The sequence below is a fragment of the Triturus cristatus genome, chromosome 10 (assembly GCF_964204655.1).
Source record: "Triturus cristatus chromosome 10, aTriCri1.1, whole genome shotgun sequence".
NCBI lineage: Eukaryota > Metazoa > Chordata > Amphibia > Caudata > Salamandridae > Triturus > Triturus cristatus.
The window spans coordinates 1,131,019,324-1,131,043,518 of record NC_140593.1 but is presented as its reverse complement, the minus strand read 5'-3'; the positions used below and the strand labels follow the sequence as shown (position 1 = coordinate 1,131,043,518).

Sequence of the window (24,195 nt, the reverse complement as noted above, 5' to 3'; positions counted from 1 at the left end):
TCTTCCTGAAAGACATCAGATTACTTTGAGTTTGATTAGTGAGAGGTAATGAACTGTTCAATCAAGGAACAGCCACAGAAAAAGCCCTACCTCCAGTTCTTGTGTATTTTACCCTGGGAACATGTAGCCGAAGGAGATTGCAAAATCTTAATCTTCTCCCTCCTCTTTCTTTGGGAAAAAGCCCTGAAGAAAGGCTTGGTCCTTTCCATAGAATGCCTTATGGCATTAACTTAAGACTTTGAATTTTATTCTCTTACTCATCGGAAGCCAGTGGAGACATGTCCAACATTCAGAAATTGAATCCTGTTTGCTTTAACTAAAAATTGTTCTTACCGCTGCATTTTTATTTTTACAATTTTAAGTTTGCGGATAGCCTTTCCTTAAAGACTGTTGGGCAAAGAGCAAAACTTTTCCTTAATTTAAAAAACAAGTAATGACTACTGAGTTGATCTGAGGTGGATTTTGACCAGAATAAATCCTAAGCATTTAACTTTGTTAGGTGCCACAGGAGGACTGCCCAACCTAGAAGGCTAAAACAAGTCAGACCTCAGTGTTATGCTGTCCTGTTGAGTTATCACTCAAACCCACCCTCATGAAAGAAATGGAGGTATATTGGCTCAACATACATTTATTAGTCTAGGATACTTAATGTTCAAAGGAGACACTTCTACAAAAAAAAAAAAAAGGGTTGGCATGTAATCCCCCCCCCACCCTTCAAGACCTCCCAGGTTACAAGAATTGGCGAATTGGTATTTACCACTGCTGCACCCTTGAGAGGGTGGTTTAAAAAGCCAGAGGATGCCCCTTAAAGCATGACAGGGTATGGGGGACGTGGATGGCTGCAACGTGCCTTGTGTGACTGACAGTCAAACTATCTCAACAGCATGCTAGTCTTCTCTTCATCATTTGGACGCCAAAACATGAAGTTAAAACTTGACGAGCATGAATCTGAAAAGGAGTCCTTGGAATATTTTAATCTTTGGGTGAGTGGCCTATGGATTACTGCAAGTAAACTGTTGTTACTAACTGGGCATCAACAATCATTAAATAATAGTATTGTTCCATAGACAATTGGGATTACTCCTCTTGTCAAAGAGAAACGTTCAAATGATTTTTGATAGAAAAGATTAACAGATGACTCGATAAATTAAAGTGAACTCTCCTCAGATCTGTTCCACATAGAAGTTAATTATTCAGACTGTAGATTAAGACTGTAGATTGTAGACTGTAGATTAAGGTAGAGCGGTTGTCACCATTCTTTCATAAATACAGGGTTATGACCTTTATCCGAACCATTCACTTGTACCTTCCAATGCTCTTTCTGGCTGTGAAAGGAAGTATTCAAGAAGAGAACAGGAAAGTCTTGCAATGAAGTCTGTTTCTTTGCAGTGAAGATCCCGCTTTATGAGAGTTTGCTTTCAATTTGGAACCAGGACTGACCACTCAAACTTGCAAGTAACTAGCTGTGTTATATTAGTGGTTAGGCACAACATCACATTTCTTTTTCTAGTACAGACTTTGTTAGTCACTACATTACTGAATCAAGCAACATCTTGACAGATCGTTCTTTAATGATACCCTTAGGAACGAAGTCAAACATGCAAACAATGTCCATTATATCTTAGGAAGCTTTTTGTCTTGTATGATCATAAATACATAGAGGGGAAGAGGCTTCTGTCTCTTCATTTGTATTCCCACCAGGTTCTCAAAAGAAAAATTTAACTGCTAGCTCTCATAGCGTAAAGCAGTAACTAGGTTTTTTAAGCAGTTTTTGCAACGTTTAGTGAATGCCGCCCAGACCAATAGGAAAACACTGCCTCAAACAATCAAATGAGCATATAATTACTCTCAATTTTGTCACTGAAGTCTTCTATTTTCTCTGTCAACTAAGCTGCTGCACCAGTGATCTACCTGGTGTAACTTCTCTTCCCTGCGGATTCCCTAATTTTTCATCAATTGTGGGTTCTTCATGGGCTGGCGACTTATTCAACAAGCATTGAAAATGCAATAGGCCTCGCCTTTTATTAAGTTAAAGCCATTTGCTTTGCTATACAATACCATTAGCAAAGCAAATGGCTTTAACTTAATCAAAGGCGAAACCTATTGCATTTTCAATGCATGTTTTCTCCTTCTGTCCCCTTCGCTGCCCCCGTGATTCTGTGCCATTTGTTTTCTCCTGTCCCCTTCATTGCCCCCGTGATTCTGTGCCTTTTTCTCCTCCTGTCCCCTTCACTGCCAGACAACTGTAGAGAGAGGCATCGGCTCATGTTACAGAGTCCAATATTGTACCAAAATGGAGATTTAATTCATAACGTTCTGCATTTATAATGGACTATTTCAAACCATATAGTGGCATCTTGGTATAGGAATAGCAGGGCGTTTTGGGATTTATGGCTGCTCAAACTCATTTAAATATTTTTATCACGGTGCCGGTTACATGGAAGCCTCTGAAATGGATGCATTATTTACATCGACGCGGTTCCTGGCTTTTCACAAGCCATGCACGAAGGCATGTTTCCATTCCGTTTGTCGACACTTGTTGAGCATTCTATTGGTGCAATGCTGCTTCGGCTATAAAAGGTGCGCTTGGAATACTTGTTTTCTAATTATTAGTTTTTAACAGTTACCAGATAGCATCAGCACCATTCTTTCTGTGGCTGATAAGAAAGATTTGCATTCCTCACTAGTAGTGCAACCAGTTGGCTTCAAGTCACGAAGGACGCTGTTCTGCAGATACTGGCTTTCATTTAACAACCAAATGCATCCTGGGAGTTGCAGTCCTGGTTTACCACCAGTCGTTTCCATTGAACTACCACAGCTGAAAAGAATAATTATAGAAGAAAAGAGTCATGCGATAACCTTCCTCCCTGTGACAAGGAACAGAAAATCTGCTGTAATTTTCTGCACCGAATCACTGACGAATCTTTGCAACTCACAAGTCACTGACCTGCAGAAAATTATCTGTCCGCTTTCTAACCTTAACAAAGCTTGTGTGTGGCCTCTGCATCCGCCACGGTAAAAATGCGGTTCGGTGCCTGCGTTTCATTCCGTGGTAAGAAAGGCTGCGTGCAGCGCGCTCGCCAACACCCCTCAAACAGTTTCGCGTGGTTTCTGAAAGTATATGGCAATCTTTTTTAAGCACACTTAGCACAGCGCCAGCACTCAAGGGGCTGGGCGGGGCCTCCTCAGTGTGGATGGACCCACCCTAAAGCTGCACGCTGCATGATAAGATGGCGCTTCAGAGCGGATGTACAGACAGGGCAGGGGCACAGCCAACAGGGACTGGGAGAGGCTCCTCTTTAGCCTGCACGCTGCATGACATACATACAATGGGGGAGTTTCAAAGACAAGACTTTTCATGTTGAACAGGGGAGAGCCTAACGTTTGCCCGGGCTGCCCAGTCCATCTTACCTCAACGAGACGTTTATTAAAAATATATACAATATTTATTTTATGTTGTTTCTTGCAGGCAAATGCGTTAAACTTTAAATCGGATGTCTTTCGTGAAACACACTAAAAATGACTGACATCCTGAACTGAATGGGGTGCCAAATATATCGGAAACGCTCGGCTTGCTTCGGATAAGTTCGCGCATTGGCTTCGTATGGTTCCTCTGGGTTGCCGTCTCTTTCCGACATATTGTCCGTAGGACGTAGGGAACCGACCGGGGAAAGGAAAGAACACCGGCTCAGATGGGCGAGTGTTGATAGGTTACCTGGGACCAAAGCGAGGGTCAGGGGGACAAAGAGACACTTGTAGGCATGGAGGAGTGCGAGGAGAAGCGGGAGAGGAAGACTGTAAACCCATGAAGCAAAATACCCTTTCAAAAATGTGAGTCTATAGAGGGGACATGAGATGTATGAAGAGGGGTGTAGCGAGAGGGGACTCTGGGATTAGAGGTTTGGGTGAGACTAGCAGAGATACCAGAGAGCGGAGTAGTAATTCCTGAAAGAAGGGGCACGCGACACCCTTGAAGTTAGGGATACTAACCGAAGAGACCTTAGCTGGTTGGGTATGATTCTACAGTGTTTGAGACCACGGGCGGGGAGGGTAGAGCTCGGCCAGGTTTTAAGTGTGCCGTGGGCAACATCAGAGAGGCAGAGTGGAAAGCTGTCAAAGGGCATTAGGAGAGGCCAAGTAAGATTCAGTGTGGGAGATCATGTGGGAAGTGAGGCCAAGGGCCACGGTTGATAGGTGGGACAGACATGAGGAACGTGAAAAGTATACGAGCTCAGGGGTGAGATTACACAGGAATGTGCACCTCCCCGCCTCCTGGAGACACAGCTGACCAGGATGACGAGCAGTGTCCGGGATACTGCCGCTCCCCATGCCGCGCTGCCTTTACAGCCGGTGTCTGCTGGGCTTTGATACGAGCGTGGGCCTGCGGTGCTGGGGTCTCCCAGGCTTTCTTCTCGCCATTGTACAGTAGCCCGGCTTCAGACATGCGCCATCATGTTTCCGATTCCTGTGAAGTTCTCTGTACTACAGGGCGTGCCTCGGAGCGCTTCAAAGGGGCCCCGTTCCACAAAGGAGACAAGAGACGAGGCCCCCCCCCCCCTCCGCTGCCTGCTAGGCAACCTGCGAGGCTGGGCCAATCCCAGCGCGGCGACGTCGGAGCTTTATGAAGCTACAGGAGGTGATCTCCTGTCTTTATGGGGCCATATGTTTGAAACACATGGCCCCAAAAACATAAGAAAAGGCTTTACTACAAACGTAAAGCAAGCGAGCCAGTCCAACTGGGACGGCTCTAAAAGAGAAAAGTGCACGTCACGAGACGCTCTTTTCCAATGGCTGTCCACCGTTTAGCATAAACGGTGACGCCAGCCAATGGAAAAGAAGGGCCCGGCTTAAAGCCCACTAGAGAAGTCTCTTCAAATCATTAAATCTCGCCAGCGAGACTGCGCATGTCTGCGCAGTCTTACGTCAGGCGAGACCTAAAAATGTAGTGTCAGCAATTATTGGTGCGATGTGTTGTCAGTGAAGATTGACTACTAATTGTTTACTCCAGAGTAGAAAGTTCAAAAGGACATCAAGCAGAGTGAGAGAGACCCATCTAGTCTGTACTACTGTGGAATATAATATTTAAATGTTCAGGGAACTGTTTTGGTTTGCATGATATACGACAAAAGGACCCAGGTGAAGGTTTGGAGTAAGCTATTGTGCAGAAACAAAGCAGACTCTTCATTACTGAACACCAAAAATAATAATGAATGGATACAACACCTGGAAGATATCCGACAACTCTGGCATTGCAGCCAGTGACAATTTTATGTATCTACACAGAAGCACATACTAACTGTTATCGACACTGTAGTAATAATAATAAATTGTTTATTGCATGTTAATAAAAACCTTTTCAATTACACATATATGTATATAATATAAAGTTAAAATCAAAGTCATCAAGTGGGCACAAATAAATATAAAGGGACAGTGCTAGTGTACTGTGTTTACAGTAACAAACTGTTGTATTAAATAGTGGTAAAATAATAACAAACAGCAGGGCTAGAAAAATCATACAACTGTTACTAGACCTGCAGGTCTAGTAACTTGAATAATCTACTCGACCTAACAAATGTACTGGACCCGTGAACTGGTCTCAAGTTGTGTGATCCTATGCAAATATTTTGTCTTATGGAGCCACCTTTTTCTTTATTATCACATAAGAGAGCACCTTCAAATATGCAAGTTCACTATTTCTGCTGTAAAAAGACCTCTTTATTTACTAGACTAAATATTTGCCCCATGTATAATAAGAATCGAGCCCACATTTAGGTACATATAGTTCACTAATAGCATTGTCATCAGAGCAGAAACAGTATTATTTCCAAGTTCATGTTGAAAAACTCACTTTTTAGGTCGAGGCTAGAGCCAACGCGCATGCGCTGCCCTGCAAGACTTATTGTAGAGGAGTAGGTGAATAGAAGCTCCGCCCACTCTCTGCACATATTTGCCATTGGCTGTAGTCTGTCCTAAATGCTGGCTTCTGATTTGTTAATAGGCTTGTTAGTCCCTCCTTAGTACCGCCTCTTCTTCATTTGTCACCTCCCATGCGACTGGCCCCTTTACTTTGGTTGTTACATGGTATGTGTTATTTAGACTGTGAGCACTATTTTCTTTAATGAGGTTCTCCCACTGCAGGCATGACCCGCTTTCGTGCCCTCTTTACTCCCCCGCCCCCCTCCCTCCTGATGTCGTGTCTTCTTTTCCACCTCCTGCCCTCCCTCCCGTTGTCCGTGCCTTCTCTTCCCCCGCCCTCCCGTTGTCTGTGTCTTCTCCCCCGCCCTCCCGTTGTCCGTGCCTTCTCTCCCCGCCCTCCCGCTGTCCTTGCCTTCTCTCCCCGCCCTCCCGCTGTCCGTGCCTTCTCCCCCTGCCCTCCCGTTGTCCGTGCCCGCTTCCCCCGCCCTCCCGTTGTCCGTGCCTTTTCCCCCGCCCTCCCGTGGTCCGTGCCTTTTCCCCCGCCCTCCCGTGGTCCGTGCCTTTTCCCCCGCCCTCCCGTGGTCCGTGCCTTCTCCCCCCGCCCTGCCGTTGTCAGTGCCTTCTCCCCCCCGCCCTCCCGTTGCCCGTGCCTTCTCCCCCCCACCCTCCCGTTGCCCGTGCCTTCTCCCCCCGCCCTCCCGTTGCCCGTGCCTCCTCCCCCCGCCCTCCCGTTGCCCGTGCCTTCTCCCCCCGCCCTCCCGTTGTCTGTGCCTTCTCCCCTGCCCTCCCCCCGTTGTCCGTGCCTTCTTTCCCCCACGCCCTCTCTCTTTGTCCGTGATGCCTACCATTTGCAATGCAATAGGTCTCGCGTAAATGCAAGACCTATTGCATTGCAAATGCTTGTTTACATACATACTACGATTTAATTTAATCAAATGCCGCTCACTTTCACATTATGACATTACTTCATAAGAGACTCAGTCACGAGATTCTTCTGGTTTTTGCTGACTGACGCTGCAGGCGGTCATCTGACTCGAAAGTCATAACTAAGCTTCAACAACAAAAGAAGCAGCTGTGCCCAGGCTGAGTCAAGGAAGCTGATGCTGGCAGAACAGACCGTAGCAACAAAGCAGCAGTCAGTAACTATATTTAAACTAAATAATTGAGCAGTCTACTGAATTTCGGTTTCATATATTAAACAAACGAGTTCAAAATTAAGTCAATTAATATGCGATTTACTTTATAGGAAGAGTAACACACAAAAAGAAAAGGAGACACTGGTAGCTCAAATGAAATCTCCACTTGAGTGAAAGAGCAGAAAACGCTTGATAATGACTTTCAACGGGTTCGGAAACCTCACTTTTGAGTACCCGATGATTTGATAAACACTATACAAAAAGTATTGCAAGATAATTGTAATTTTTTTTTTTTTATAATATGGAGAGATTTCAAACCTACTACCATTTTAAAGGTCGAAAGGGGTTCAACTTGAGGTAGCTTGGAGCAATGAGTTTAGAACGAGTGATCGTGGTTTTTACTATGGAACAGTGGAAGGTTTGCCTAACCTAGTTCAAAATCATGCATTTTAAAGATTATTTTTATATTATATAGTCATATTAATAGTATTTAGAAGCAGTACTAATTAGGGACACGTTAATTCACATATTACTTTAACACGACCCCTGATATTCGAAGGCATTATTGTTCTGTAGCTTGAGATACTTGTCTATCAGAAACCGATGTGTCCATTAGAGATAATTAATTGGGCATACCATTGAGTGTCATTGAGGTAATGGTATAAATCTAACAATTTGACCTGAATAGAGCTGCGAAAAATAAACCCTGTCCCAGGAGAAGTAACTCCCATTATGTAAAATGTCACTGAAAACATAGTGGCCATCAGTAGATGTAAAAGAGGAAAAATGTTTATTACAATCCTGTTTACACAGAATATCCCATTAACTATTTTGTCACTATCGTAATTAAAATAACTGTGGTGGTGGCTATTTGATCACAGAATCCTCGTTGGCTGGTCAGCAGTGTCTACCATCTCCGATACCTTCCCGTATGGCATAATTTATATTTGGACTGAATTCCACCAAACGTAGGGCTTTAGGTGGGTAGAGTCTCTGTGGTACTGACCCTACAGTAATTCAAAACTTATATTGAAATTGGTCCCTATTCCGCTCTATATTACTTTACATTTTGCCTGTAAAGTTATTGTTACTTTAACTTTACAGGCAAAAACGTTGATTTCTGAACAGTGTCCAAACAGTTAAGGTAATTCATTTAAACAATTTAGTCTTGGTTTACATTTCACAGGTTTTACCTAATCTTGCATTATTTAATGATGCTTTCTTTTTTCTGTAGGTTTTTTTTTAGCAGTATACATTACTCTTGTATCATGCATACTCCACATTCAATTGTGCGCGGCACAGCATCCTGGCGACCCAGAGAATTACACTCCATGTTACACTCCTTCAACCAAATTGTTACCAATTCAGTTGTAGGTTTCCGACCTCTCATTACCTCAAACAGAGAAATTTGTGTCACACTATTTACGGTGGTACAATGTGCCCATATTATGTAATTGACCTAAAAACTTATATCATGGTTGCACCACTTCAACTTAGTAAAATAGTCCACATTGAATCCGTCGATTGAATATTCTTCTTTATTATTTATTTGTAATCTTATTTTAGAAAACACAGCCAACGCGTTTCGTTCTCACAAGAGAACTTCTTCAGGGCGATTTCGATATCCACGATAGAGCAGAATTAATGTTTATAGTAAAGCAATCCTGATCCAATAATATATGCGCGTCCAGTGCTTCTATCCCCACTTATAATTTGAGAAAGTGTTGTGATCATTCAAAAAGTCACTACTAGTGTCTTCCATGCGAAAGCGAAATGATAGTCACTATGGATTCATTTGTCCTTAACTACATCAGGAACGTAACAATGGTACCTATCATAGCATCATTCTGCCTGCTGGTATCCCATCGTAATAGCACCCGCTAGTATTACGTTTCTTATCTCTCAAATAGATCTGATGGGACTCTATCACCCTATCGTAAACCTCGTAATTTTTCTTTATCACCTCCTGAAGGTTCGAACATTCAATTTCTCTCTCTAAATCAATTATATCCTGTTTTAAACTGGCAACTTTTTTATTTGAATGTCTGATCAAAATGCGCATCACGGTATTCGATGCTTGTTGTAAATTATCTTCCCAATCCTTGAGTCCCTCCTCATCGAGGTCCTCAAAAGTTGGGAAGATAAGTATTCTCAAACCACGAGGGATCTTCTGATTGTCAAGGTATTTTTGCAAAGTGATGCCGTCCCACCAGCGAGACATTTCTTGTTTTTTCAGCCTCTCAAGTTTTTTAAATTTAGCACGTAAGCTTGTTTTCTAAAATAAGATTACAAATAAATAATAAAGAAGAATATTCAATCAATCGACTGATTCAATGTGGACTATTTTACTAAGTTGAAGTTGTGCAACCATGATATAAGTTTTTTCTGCTTTATTGACCCTGTGCAACAGGGTGGTTCCTCTGGACAGAAGGTGCCATTATGGTCTTGCACACATGAGTATTTTTGGATTTGGTGAGAGATGATTTGTTGGTATGAACTTCTGAGTTTGGTGCCCATTGCTAAGTTGGTCCTCTGTCCGGTGGGTGAAAGTACGATTATTTTGGGATCCTGGTGGCACAACTCGGACCAAGTTATAGTTTTGTATTACTAGGAATTTACATATTTGTATGACCATATTAGATTCAAGATGTCGAAATTTAATGACAATAGGGAGGAGATGGCTATGGGTCTCTTCTCCAATACACAACTGAGTGGCCTTAATGTAACTAAGGAGCAATCAGGGGAGGGCTTACGTGCTAAATTTCAAAAACTTGAGAGGCTGAAAAAACAAGAAATGTCTCACTGGTGGGACGGTATCACTTTACGCAAAAATACCTTGACAATCAGAAGATCCCTCGTGGTTTGAGAATACTTATCTTCCTAACTTTTGAGGACCTCGATGAGGAGGGACTCAAGGATTGGGAAGATAATTTACAACAAGCATCGAATACCATGATGCGCATTTTGATCTGACATTCAAATAAAAAAAGTTGCCAGTTTAAAACAGGATATAATTGATTTAGAGAGAGAAATTGAATGTTCGAACCACTTCAGCGCGGCGCGGATTACCGCGCTGTGCTGAAGGTTCTATTGCGCGGGCGGGGCCATGACAGAGCGGTTCAGTCATACGCACAGCGCAACCGACGCGCATGACGGAACCGCTCCGTCACTCGCATCGATGTGGTTAAGGAGGTGATAAAGAAAAATTACGAGGTTTACGATAGGGTGATAGAGTCTCATCAGATCTATTTGAGAGATAAGAAACTTAATACTAGCGGGTGCTATTACGATGGGATACCGGCAGGCAGAATGACGCTATCATAGGTACCATTGTTACGTTCCTGATGTAGTTAAGGACGAATTAATCCATAGTGACTATCATATCGCTTTCGCATGGAAGACACTAGTAGTGACTTTTTGAATTATCACAACACTCTCTCAAATTATAAGTGGGGATAGAAGCACTGGACGCGCATATATTATTGGATCAGGATTGCTTTACTATAAACATTAATTCTGCTCTATCGTGGATATCGAAATCGCCCTGAAGAAGTTCTCTAGTGAGAACGAAACGCGTTAGCTGTGTTTTCTAAAATAAGATTACAAATAAATAATAAAGAAGAAGAATCAATCGACGGATTCAATGTGGACTATTTTACTAAGTTGAAGTGGTGCAACCATGATACAAGTTTTTTCTGCTTTATTGACCCTGTGCAACGGGGTGGTTCCTCTGGACAGAAGGTGCCATTATGGTCTTGCACACATGAGTATTTTTGGATTTTGTGAGAGATAATTTGTTGGTATGAACTTCTGAGTTTGGTGCCCATTGCTAAGTTGGTCCTCTGTCCGGTGGGTGTAAGTACTATGTCATTGACCTCTTTATGCACACTACTGCCAATCTGAATTGCCATCTGAATAGTCCCTTTCACCATACGATTTGCCCTTTCTACAATACCATTTGCTTGAGGGTTGAACAAGGCTGCGTGTACGAAAACAGGTCTATCAGCAGATGCTCCCCACTTTTTGCCCCATTTGGACTACTAGATGCTGGTTTTTGACTCAGACAGTGCACTGAAGCCTGCCAACAGGCCCCATTGCCAGTGGTCTTTCCCCAGAACTGATGTATGTGAATTGGTAACCCCACTAGCAAGGACTTTAACTCCCTTATAAGTCCTTATTATATGGTACCAGTGCATAGGTGTTAAAGGGGTTACCAGGGCCTGAATCACTGTCTGTGCCACCATCAGTGACCCAAGTAAACTACCGACAGCAGGCCTGCCACTGCAGAAGGAATTGGAAACTTGCATGAGCTCGACTTTGCCCTCACCATGTGAGGGTAAGTCAATGCACTATTCAAGGAGGCAGGGTGCATTATATTAAAGTTGTGGAAGTGTAAGTGCAAGCTTTTAAGTCCATATAGTGGACTTTACTATTAAAGGACACTATAAGTGATACCCGGTTCATAGGGTAACACGGGCTGGCACCCGGGCAAACCCAAGGTTGGCAGCTCCATTACAGTATGGCCTAAATATGTAATGTTTGGTATGAAACAACATGCCTTCTCACCCTTGACATGAATCTCGTGTCGAGGACGATGTTTCATGCATCTAGGTGGGAACCTTAGAGGTTGCCCACCTGGTTTCTCCAGCTTTCCCTGTGCTCTGGCTGCCAGCCTGGCTTGCTGTCAACAAACCAGCAATCTGACCCCCAACCAGGATGTGTAAACTAACCCAGGAGTCAGAAATAATGGCCTGGACAGGAAGGTCACACCTCCTTTCCTGAGAGGGTGGCAAGTGAAGTGGCACATTAAGGTGATCAGCTTCAAAGACTACACCACCAGTGAAATGCAACCAGGCTGCATTCCAAAGGAGGAAACAGCCCTTCCCCCAGGCACATTTACACCTGGGCAAGTGGGAAAATTAGGTAGTCAAGAGGTGTACACACCTAAAAAAGGCTAGCCACACCTCTAGGGTGGGCTAACTGTTCTGTTCAGTTGAGGAACACTTCCGCCTTTTTAGGTCTTGCGCCTAGCGTTGCAGTGCGCAGCCCTGCTCGCGCAGCGAGAGACATTTAGTAGGTGAAAAACGGGGTTTCAGAGATGGGCCTAAGAATCGCATACGTATGTGCTTTTCCTTTTGTGCCACGCGATTGGGCTTTGCGTGTGTGTTTTTCACTAAGACGGCACGCAATAGGCCAAAGGCGGTCGCGTTGCTCCGCCCATGGCCTATTGGTGTCTATTACGCGCACCGGACGTCATGTGGTTTCAATTATCGTGCCCAGACACGGGCACGATAATTGAAACCACATGGCTCGCAGTGGCGTGCGCGCGCACCACTCGCGGGCTTGTTTTTCAAGCGAAAGTGAAAGCGAATGCTTTCCCTGCCACTTCTTTTAGTGGAGTCTGATAGCACCGTATGTAGATTGGGGAAAAGGACTATATGTAAAATATGAATCTAATGCAGGATGAGAAATCGTATGAGCCCATATTTTTGTGGAATGCATAATGGAGTGGAGCGAAACATCGTCAAAACAAATTGATCTCATAAAACATTCGATTTGTATTATTTATTTTTTTTAAACACAATTTAGGTTACATGGGTGAAAACAGTCAGGACGACACAGTGAGTATTCCGTGGCTGGGTGGTGGTGGGGTCTGAGCTCGTCCGGTTCTGGGTTGCGAAGGTGCAAACAGAAAGTGATGTAGGTTGCCTTACCCAGCAACGTGTGAAATGCACGAGGAGCGGATGTCACAGGGGTAGTGGAGGGGACAGCAGAGCTGTTCACCCCAGTGAGGCTGAGGCCGAAACCAACCACCACTATTTTAAGACTTTGTGCGCCGCCTCTTCATGGCCGTCTGTGAGACCGGGGCGCAGACACACAGGGCTGAGAATTATTGCATCCACTTACGGAAGGGAAGGGTTCCAAGAACAGAGTTTTTTTATTTCCATGTCGGTTCCTCCATCTGCTTTTAAGCTCCACTAAGTGAGACGTGTAGTTTTTCACCTCAGGCCTCCTGTTCAGCACCGTTTCCCCCCTGAGGATTGGCCGCTTTGAAGGTTAACCAAGCTCGAAAGACTAACACACACAGCCAGCGTGAGTCCATGCCGGGTCACCATCAGATAGGTAAGGTCAGCTTGTGCTGTGTGCAGGGGTCAGACAGCAATGAAGCACGCGGAGTAAGCATTTTGGAGAAAAAAAGAAATTGCAATGCGAGCAAACTCCGGTGACCTCATCAGCTGTGCCGACAGTGCATTCTCCATGTGTCCCACTCACTCCGGTCAAGAACGTTGCCCCCTCCAAATGCCGTCCCCTAGATTACTTTTGGATACGTGTAAATTGGTTGCGCCTTAAATATTTTGAGTAAAATATTTCTCATATCTTATAAGAATATTGCATTTCACCCAAAATTTCCCAATATCGCCTGAATTTCTATATACTTAATGTAAAAGACGAGTGCTTTCAAAAAGGTGGGGGGGGGGGGGGGCCTAAAATGGGCGGGGCTTGAGGAGCCTTCACACGAGGCAGTAGTGCTGGAGCAATTTTCAGGGTGGTGGTGCCATTAATGTTATTTCAATGAAGTCAGAGGGATTGCGAAAAATCCTAGGCCATAACAAAGAACAAGTGTACAAATGGCTGGGGAGAACTGGTGAAGTAGCGCACTGTTTACATTTTCCTTTAAAATGGCAAATAAATTTGCATAGACGTGCAGTTTTAATGGTAAAAAGATATAGTGCAAAAATGGTAATGTATGAAAATCTGTTTTTTGTGTCTATTTATAATTCGTGCATCACCAAGTAAAGTGTTTTGATTCAGATTGATCCTATTAGAATCTTTGTTTCCATCACACTTCAGGATTACAAAAAATAGCTTCATTTCTGCTTCATAATTGCAGATATAATTTGAAGTATAGGTATAGTACATTTTCCAAAATCTAAATGTTGTGTGTTAGACAACAGCTTTTCCACTCGTTTTCTGTACCCCCGCAGGATTGTCACATAAATCTCTTTAATAAAGTCCTCTTACTGTGCAGTCAGAGAAATAAAAGACTGATCAGTTGCACATTTTCCTTCCCCTCTACATCAGGTGCAAAGGGGAGAATCCAGTTCTTGAGGTACCACCTCAAAATGGATGTGAATAACTTGTCCATTCACACGGGGCATAGTGGTCGGCAGTGGGACTAGACGGGAAGGGAACTGGTAGTCTAAAACAAGCATTTGCAATGCAATAGGTCTCGGCCACGGCTGCCATTTTGCTGCAAAAGGATTTCATGAAATCATGTTTTTGCCTCAAGCCGAGTGTCCGTGGAAGCGGCGGGTAGTGATACCAGCACTCTGCGTCTCCCCGCTCAGGCCCTCCCTCCAGCCCGGAGATCAGAATCACTCCCCCCGTATCATGATGGTTAGTGCAGAGTGGCTGCACCTTGTTAGCGCCTAGAAGAGGGTGCCTTTTGCATCAAGCGCATAAACACCCACAATTTTCTTTAAGGGGTTTCTCCTACTGCGGGCAGACGTGTTTTACTCGCCATGACTGCTTTCACTTTGAAACACGGCGTAACTTTAACTTTAGCGGGCATAACTATAGCGGCCGCGCCCCTTCCATTTTTTTTTTTGGGCAGTACGGCAGCTTGCTCCTAAAGGGATTGACAAGTGCCTTAGCGCCCCTGGCCGTGCTGCCTCTCTGAACATTTCTTTAATGTTTTTAGAGAAGGCCATCCCTGGAGGGCACAACACCTCGTCAGGGGTAGTATGCGCTATATAAATACAATCACAAGACAATACAGCAAACATACTGTACCGCAAAGGATGTCGCCCTCGCAGTGAGGGTTTGGTTCCATGACAGGGTCTGTGCGCCCCTCCAGGTAGGGCAGAATGCAGCTGTCCTGTGGATTTTACAGCGAGCCGTGATCTGCCTGTGAAGCTCAGATACTGACGGTTTACCTTAAGTGTCATCAGCATCGGCCATGGCTGCCATTTTGCTGCAAGAGGATTACATGAAATCATGTAATTGCCTCGTTGTTATAGCAGGTCCCGAGATGGCACAACTGTGGCTGCTGGTTACTGCTCGTCTGCACCGTTGCACTCTGATATCTTTGGGTCAAGTTTGTGCTATACTTTTTATGTGATTAAAATTCCCTTCTCCACTGGCCACCCCCGATTGCTCCTCACTCCCCCACACTTCGTCCGTTGCTCCCTTCTTCCTTCCAAGCTGGACTGTGCAGTGCAGAGGGCAGTTAACAAGGCTTGGAATGCAGGGAACCTCGGGGGTTGCCGGAGGAAGACCGCTCGTCTGATGTTGATGCTAGGTAGGTACAAGGGATACTGAGCCAGGCGGCGGACGGTAGGAGTTTTGAAATATTTTGCAAAAAAACCCATTTTTTTTTGTAAAAAGTTTCTTTTCTGTTACTCCTGTGCCCACTCCCCATTTTTCCTCTCTCCCACAGTGTTTGCTCCCCCACCCTTTCATCCGTTGCTTCCTTCTTCCATTTTCGTTTTTTTTAACCATGTATTACTAAAAAGGGGGTTGTTTTACAATTTATTAGGTTTAACTGGTGGCTGCCTTTTACTGCCGGACCGCTCTGTAGCACTCAGATACCTTTGGGTCGAGTTTGCGCTATATACTTTTTCATTTACTTAAAATGTCTTTCTCCTCTGTTACTCCTGTATCCGCAGCGACAGACCTCTTGAGGGGGGGGGGGTTTGAAAAGGTACCTAGGAATCGCACACGCTCGTGCGTGTGCTTTTCCTTTTGTGGCACGCTATTGGCTTTTTTATTGGTGTTGCATTATTATTAGCAATGACAATATCTCAAACCTTAATGCAAGACCCATTGCATTGCAAATGCTTGTTTTAAAAGTGGTAGACTAGTAGGTTCTGGGTAGAAAAGGTGACCTATACCCTCAGATGTGGTCACTAAGGGGCTGATTAACCGCTGGGGCTAGTAGCCGACTGGCCACTTGCACCCACACCCCTAATGCCATAAAATCTAGGATTTTAGGGCTACCCTTGACACAAGAATCTCAGTTCTGATCCAACTTGCATCAAAGAGGACAAAGAAAAGACCCGAGTCTGTGACAACAGGACTTAAACAAACCAAGAGAGGAGCTCTGCAATTGTGGCAACACTACTGGAACTGCATGAATGAAGCTCGTCCTAGGTTAAACGGTGGTTCCTGCAGACAGAGGGACCCCAGTGAGAGCCAGAAGCACCCTCAGACTCCCTTGGATTAGTGGCACTAGTCCCTTTCAACTCTCCACCCTAAAGATTACCGCAAGCACAAGAAATAGTTCTTTCTGTAGAAATCACACACATACATTTGACATCTACCCACTTCGAAAAAACATCCACCAAAATCATGGCAAACCTTATCTTTTTACTCATTACCACCAATGAACCATAAAGTCCATACAGACGCAATGCTACACTTCTCCTCGGTCTTGAATATGACTCACACCAGACTGCAGACCAACTTTGAGTCTCTTCTCACTCTATTTGCACCAGGAACACCTGTCTCCCCATTGAGCAGTCTGTGCATCAATACCTGACCACCACATTTTTCTTTATCTCTCCTTCTCGTAATAGATTGACCCAAATACCCCTCATGGACAAATTGTATAATCCTCTTCCTCAAATTTTCATGGGAAACATACCCATCACCCCTCATTAATACATGCGTTCCACTTAAAGATAGTTCATCCAAGACCTTGACAAAAGACTTGATAGAAGGAGCCATTGCACTCTCCCTGCGTCCACCTTCAACCACCATTTGCAACACCTCTTTCAATAGACCTTCAGTTTCAATTTCCTATACCCACTCATCCTTGGTGAAAACCTCAAGGCGACCCTTAACAACCTCCTCTAACCAAGCTACAGCTCCTTCATTCTCTCTGGCCACTACAGCCTTCTTATCCACAACACACCAATCCAATGGCAAGCGAGAGAGACCATCCACCTGGACATTGTGCCAGCCAGAAATATATTCAACATATTAAAACTCTTGCAAATGTGCTGCCAACCTCGCTAATGTGGCTGAGCCTTTACCCGCTGCACCCGTTGTAAGAACCTTTACCAAGGGTTATTGTTCATCACGCAATTTAAAACCCACACCACACTACTAAGTTCTGAAATATTCAGCGCTCCAAGCTGCAGACAATGCTTCATGCTCTATAACCAGATAGTTATACTCTGTTTCGGTTAAAGTATGCAAAGTAAATGCTATAGTCTTCTCAACAGTATGGCTTAATTGGGACAATACTTCCCCCAACTTCCACTGCACTGGCAACAACAGACAAAATAGATTGCAATTTAATGTCAAATGGGACTCAAATCCCAGCAGAACATTTCTTTCTCAACCAATTCAAAACAATTCTGTTCATCACCCCACTTAAATGGTCCATCGCGCTGAAGTCTATTGAGCAGAGAGGAAGTTTGTTTTGCTACTTTGTGGACTTCCGAGCAACATTTGATTTGGTGGACTGTGGGAGACGCTGAATGGCTTCGACATCCCTAGAGATTTACTTAGTTTATTACAAGTATTACATACTCCCAATTGGGCACAGACAATCTTGGACACAGAGGGATGTCCATCTCAGAAGATCGAAATTGGCAATGGATTGCGTCTGGGGTGTGTATTGGCCCCTCTCCTTTTTTTCACTATTTATTGCGGACCTACCCTTGGTTCTAAGTAAAGAAAGGGGGGGCCCAGCCCAAAGGTCGATGGGAGACACATTGCATGCCTTTTATAAGCGGACGATTTGGTAATAATAGACCAAACTGAAATTGGGTTACAAAGAAAGTTTAATAGATTTAATGAATACTGTGTGCTTAAAAAACTAGTAGTGAACATGGATAAAACAAAGATACTAAAGATGGAAAGAAGGAAATCAAGGCTTAACTGGTTTTTGAGCTCCACAAAATTAGAAATAGTGGAAGAATACAGGTATCTGGGCATGTGGTTTCAGAAACATCTGAATTTGGCCACCCACCTCGAAGCATTAAAAGTACGTACATCAGCTTCGGTCAGTGGCCTAAAGAAATTCAATGGAGTTTATGGGGAAAAGTCAGATAGACCAGTGTTAAAGGCTTATATAGCCATGGTCCCACCTCAATTCCTTTATGGGGCTGAATTATTATATCTGAGTGGTTGATGTGGCTGGTATGTCGAGGAAGGAAAAGCCCTGAAAAACCTATTTTCGCTGCCTAAGACCTCAATGGTGCAGGAAGTGAGGCTCGAAACAGGCATTATTTCATGGAGCATAACAGTCTGTACGGACCTAGTAAGATTTTGGCAGTGTTAGGGATCAGAAGATGATAATAAAGTCTCAAAATGGTGCAGAAATGAGATCTTGAAGAGTGATTTATCATGGGCCAAAGGGGTTAGAGACTGTATTATTCATGGGCCAAAGGGGTTAGAGACTGTATTATTAAAGCAGGTAGAGTGTTGAGTCTCAAAATTAGCCCCTCGACATTACAAATTGAAGATGAGAGGAGGGAACTTAGGTGCCTGGAAAAAGAATTATCTCGTGCCCAGGACCAGGTGTACCTCACACAAAAAAACAGTACGCTTTATGGCCTTGTCGTGGCAAAATGCTGCTCATTTCCCCTATATTGATAGGTCGCCCTGTCGACACTTGAGAAGAGAAGTATTAAGGCTGAGAATCGGTGTCAACTCTTGCTATCAGAATAATGAGACAAAAAGAGTAATGATTGGTAATAATGGGAAGTGCAACTGTATCCTGGGGACAACGTGATATTTAACATATTTTATTGGATTGTTATATGGTTTTAGAGTTACAGAAGGAGATTTTATGTCCAATTTAAAAAAAAGAATAGTATAACTAATAGGATACAGGCAGCAGAACGTTTAACTGAAATGAAGAATTTTGATACAGTCTGTGCCCTGGGGAGGTTTATGCAAGGAGCAAAATAAAAAAACTTGAAAGGTGTCTAGTATCATTATGCCCTCCTGTTCACAGTTGAGAGAAGACATATGACTCAAAGGAAGGTTTAAGGATGCTAATCCAGTATTGTAAACTGATCTATTAATTGCCTGTGCCGGGGGGGGGGGGGGGGGGGGGGGGGGAAGGGGGGGAGAAAGAGTATATATAAAATATATAGAAACCCGACCAGAGTTAGTAATGAAAGGCTTGACTCATGGTATGTGAAGTGAATTACTAGGTCTGAAATATGGTACAGGATTTTAAACCATGAATTTTAAGATGAGTCTATGTAAAAAAAAATTATGATTGTAGGAATTGCATTTATGCTGATTTATATGTTTAAGGACTGTGGATTCCAAATAAACTTTGTCTTGAACTGAACTGAACTGAAATGTACATCCGTTTCTTAATAGTATTTCCAATTTTTATGTCTTTACAGCAACATTTATTACAAATGTTTGGAGTAATCTGCCCCAGGAATGATCATAATTGATCTTTGCCTTGTGGTGAAGATGACTTAATTGCATCAAGTAGATCTTTTTTAGGTTTCACTCCTTCACCTGTTATCATGTGCCCCAAATAGTCACTCTCCTATGTCAAAAAAACACATTTCTCTTTATGTAAAGTAAGACCTACCTTCACCAATCTCTCCAAGGCTTGTTTCAATAATTGACTGTGTAGCTTCACAGTCGCTCCACAGACAAGTATATCATCTTGGATGTAAATGACATTCAATAAGCCCATAAACACCAAAGACACCATCCACTAGAACACACTAGCTGCCGAAGACAACCAAAACAGCATTCTTGTGAACTGGAAAGTGACCTCAATGGCAACAAATTCTCTAAGATTATTGGAAATTGTATGCAAATGAATTTGATGAAAAACAGTCTTCAAATCTAATTTTGAAAAGAACTTACCACCCTTCAGCAATAACAGGTCATTGATATTAGGTAAGGGAAAGTGGTCAGTGAATGTTTTGGTTGACACTTCTAAGATCGACACAAAATCTCACTCGACCATCAGCCTTTTATGTAACATTATTATTATTATTTCTGATTTTGTATAGCGCCTGGTTACACTGTCAGTGTGTCCCCGCGCTGTCAGAAGAGCTAGTTGCTCCGTCAGTCAGACAAGACGGGGCTATTCTTTAGGAAAGAGGAATGTTTTAAGTTTCCTGCGGAAGATGAGCTCCGATGTTTCCACTCTTAAGCTCAGGGGGAGGGAGTTCCATTTATGTGCCGCCAAAGTACGAAAGGATCTACCCCCCATTCTGGCTCTCTTGTGTCTGGGGACAGCGAGGAGGCCTGCTCCTAATGAGCGGAGTTGTCGGGTAGGCGTATAGGGGCAGAGAAGGTTCCGAAGGAAGGCCGGGCCCTTGCCATGTACGATCCTGTGACCAATGCATAGGACCTTGAAGTCGATCCTTTCATTGATCGGAAGCCAATGTAGTATTTGTAGAGATTTTTTAGAGGCGGCTCTTCTGGACAGCCGGAGGACCAGGCGAGCGGCAGCATTCTGGATTGTCTGCAGTCGACGCCGACTAGTGGCGTTGGCGCCTAGATACAAGGCATTGCCGTAGTCCAGTCTCGACGTGACAAGAGCGTGGACCAGGGTCTTCCTTGAGGATTCTGGGAGCAGGTCCAGGGTCTTACGGAGTTTCCGTAGAATCGAAAAGCACGTACCAGCGACCCGTCTGGTGTGGTAGTCGTAATTAAGCTTTGAGTCCACCCATACTCCAAGGTTCTTGACCTGATCACTGGGGGTAGGGAGAGGCCCCAGGGTCTGTGGCCACCAGGCAGATGACCAGACTGAGGGGGGTTTTCCTACAATCAGCACCTCAGTCTTGTCTCCGTTCAGACGGAGGCAGTTCTTCGCCATCCATCCAGCCAGCTCTTGGAGGCATGATGAGAAGTTCGCGGCGGCTTGTTCAGCAGGTTGGGTCAGAGCGACCACCAGCTGAGTGTCGTCTGCGTATGTCACTACTTCCACCCCATAGCGTTCCGCAGTAGTAGCCACGGGGGTGACATATAAATTGAAAAGGGTTGGACTGAGGCTTGATCCCTGAGGCACTCCTTGACCGAGGTCAAAGGTGTCGGAGCGTGCTCCTCCTTGCTCCACCGAGAAGCTACGGTTAGTAAGAAAAGATTCCAGCCATAACCAGGCCATGCCTGTCACCCCTCCTTTCTTCAGACACTGTAGCAGCGTATGATGTGCTACAGTGTCGAAGGCTGCGCTGAGGTCCAGGAGCACTAGTGCCGCCACATGCCCGGCGTCCACGTGCTTCCTCAGTGCCTCAGTCGAAAAAAGGAGGGCTGATTCTGTGGAGTGGCGGGCCCGGAAGCCCGATTGGTTGGTATGCAGGAGGCCTCTGGACTCTATGTGTGCTGAGAGTTGTTTGTTGACCAGCTTTTCCGCCAGTTTTGAGAAGAAGGGTAGGAGCGAAATGGGGCGCAGGTTGCTAAGCTGGGACGCACTGATATGGGGTTTTTTCTTAAGAGGCAGTACGACTGCTTGTTTCCACCCGTGTGGGACCTTGCCAGTGTTAAAAGAGGTAGACAATATATGGCCTACATACGGTGCCAGAAGACTCATGGCACTGGCCAGGAATTTGGCAGGGGCAGGATCGTGAGGGGAGCCTGATTTGATTCCTTTAGCAGTGGCTATCAAAAGGTCCTCCGTCGGAACCTGGTATACTGTAAGGCAGTTTTCGATCTTTGCCTCCCAAGTCACTTCTTCCTGAGGAGGTAGAAGGTTGGAGCCAGTTCTGGCATCATCAGGGAAACTGGTGTAAATGTCGCGTACTTTTTTGTGAAAAAATTCCGCAATGACGTTACAAGATTGTACTGAGGTATCGGCCTGCTCTAAAGAGGGGGGAGGTGTAGTGATCTCTTTATAGATCCTAAAGAGCTCCTTGGATGAGCAGTTAGCACTATCTATACGGTCAGCGTAGAAGGTCGCTTTGGTTTTCCTAATTTGGAAGTGGTATTTTTTTATGCTAGCTTTGTACACATCTCTTGCCTCTGGTGAATAGTTCTTTCTCCAGGCACGTTCGAGCCTCTTGCAGGCTGCCTTGGTTTCTCTAAGAGCTGTGCTGAACCAAGGTGCAGTTTTAGTTTGCCGCTCCGGGCCCTTATTGGCCCAAGGGGCAGTGATGTTTAGGGCTTTAGTGATGTGTCCGTCCAGGGCCATGCAAGCCTTGTCAACATCTACTCCTAAGTCTGTGGGGGAACCATTCAGTAGGAAGTGATATTCAAAAGAGTCCATGGAGAAACGGGCCCATTTCCTTTGTTGTTTATTGGCGCTATGGTGGGTTTGTTTATGGTGAGTCTTGACTAGGAAGTGAAAGGGGACTAGGAAGTGGTCGGTCCACAGCAAAGGAATGGGAGGGTCCTGTTTCAGATCCTCCAAATTACTAAAGATGGGGTCAAGTTGGTGCCCCTGTCGATGGGTCGGGAGGAGGGAGGCTGTTTCTAATTGTATGGTTTGCAGCTCTTGACGCAATTCTTGAGCAGCTGAATTGTTGAGGTCTTCGAAGTGGAGATTAAGATCCCCTAATACAAGGAACTTCCTGTATCTCATAGCCAATGGGGTAGCGTTCTGGATGAGACTTTCCGCGAAGTTTCTGCTACCTCCCGGGGGTCTATAGATTAATAGGCCTTTGATGACCGTATTTTTGTCGATACCGATGGAGAAAGCTCCAGTTTCGCTATCTTTTATATTAGCTGGTTCGAGGGAGCATGTCATATTCACTCTATAGATTATGGCAATGCCACCTCCCCTTCCCTTAGGTCTATCCTGCCTGCAAATTGCATAGCCAGGGGGAAGGGCCTCCCTGACTTCAGGGTCTGAGTCCTCGTCCAGCCAAGTTTCAGTGAGGCATAGTATGTCCCATTTGTTGTCTATTATAAGGTCGAATACTTCTAGTTTATGTTTTTTGAGAGAACGACAGTTAAGCAGAGCGCCACTGATTTTCCTAGTGTGCTCTGGTCGGGCGTTGTCGTTGGGCGTGCTTGCTTTAGGATGCTTATTGAGGATGAAGCCACAGTGTTCACAGGGATTTGTAGGACTGCGTATACTGAGATCAATACTGTGCTCACATACCTTAAAGTATTTGTTGCGAAGGTTGAGGAGCTCCTCTTTATCGTATCGGTTATCTGGGAGGTGAGGACTAGGGGGTCTGGCCCCGTGCCCCGGTCTGCCGCCTTCGGCGCGCAAACGGCGCTCCCGCTGCGCTCGTCCGCTGCGCTTCCGGTGGCAACACATGATATGGGCGGGGGAGGGCGTGGCCTTGAAAGTGGGCGTGGCCTGTGCGTCGCCGGGGAGGCGAGCTAGGGGTCGTTGCAGCCGTCACGAAGGACGCTGTTTAAGATTAAGTTCAGGTAGGTGAAGCAACAAGCTTAAAGTTGAATAAACACAGTTAAAAACAGATTTAACAAGCTTTTAAAAAGAACGTGTCTCCCGGCGTCTGCCTGCGGAGCTCTGGCACTTCTGATACTCAATTGGAAGCTTCCACAAGTTCAATACCTCCATCCTTTATTATTTCATCAAACATCTTCCTGACCTAATCCCCCAAGTACGAGCTGAACCTTTCTCAACTTATGTTTAACAGGTACGGCACCTGGCTTGACCACAATCTTGTGCATGTAACCCTTCAATGCTTCTAGATTCTCTTTAAACACTCCTTTCTCACACAATCACTTATTTTGGAGACCTAGGGTTCCCCATAATATGCAAATGATACTGAGGCATCCAGCCCAAGAGTGATGGTCCACTCTCCGCAACATAAACCTTTCCTTCAGTGTACCTTTCTAAAAACTGATTTGTGGGGTCGAAATAGCCTACGATGTCAATCTCTTCCCCCTGATAACCTCCTGGAAAAATGTCTTTAAGAAGAATCTTTTCTGTACACCACTTTCTCACAAACATGTCTTTGGGTATCATGGTATACATAGACCCTCTGCCAACCATCAATTCAGCGCCCTTTTCCATTACATTAAACAATGCTTTGGGTCTTTTTTCCCCTTCTTGCACTCCCCTCATCATCAACCAAACTTAAGACATGATCACATATCCTTTCACTGTGAGTTTCCTCAGTAACAGCCACTCTTGGGAAATTCTTTGCACATATACGCAAAATGTCCTTCGGGAACACACTTTCTATCATCTTTACCAATGGCATGGCAGGTCTTTGAATGCCACTAT

At 44.6% G+C, this 24,195-nt stretch overlaps 1 protein-coding gene across 4 annotated transcripts in view; it reads right to left on the bottom strand.

Annotated features, from left to right (window-relative positions):
• Positions 1 to 24,195, bottom strand: part of TSC2 (TSC complex subunit 2) — a 243,100-nt gene that overhangs the window by 217,018 nt on the left and 1,887 nt on the right. The gene's annotated exons all lie outside the window — the stretch shown is intronic.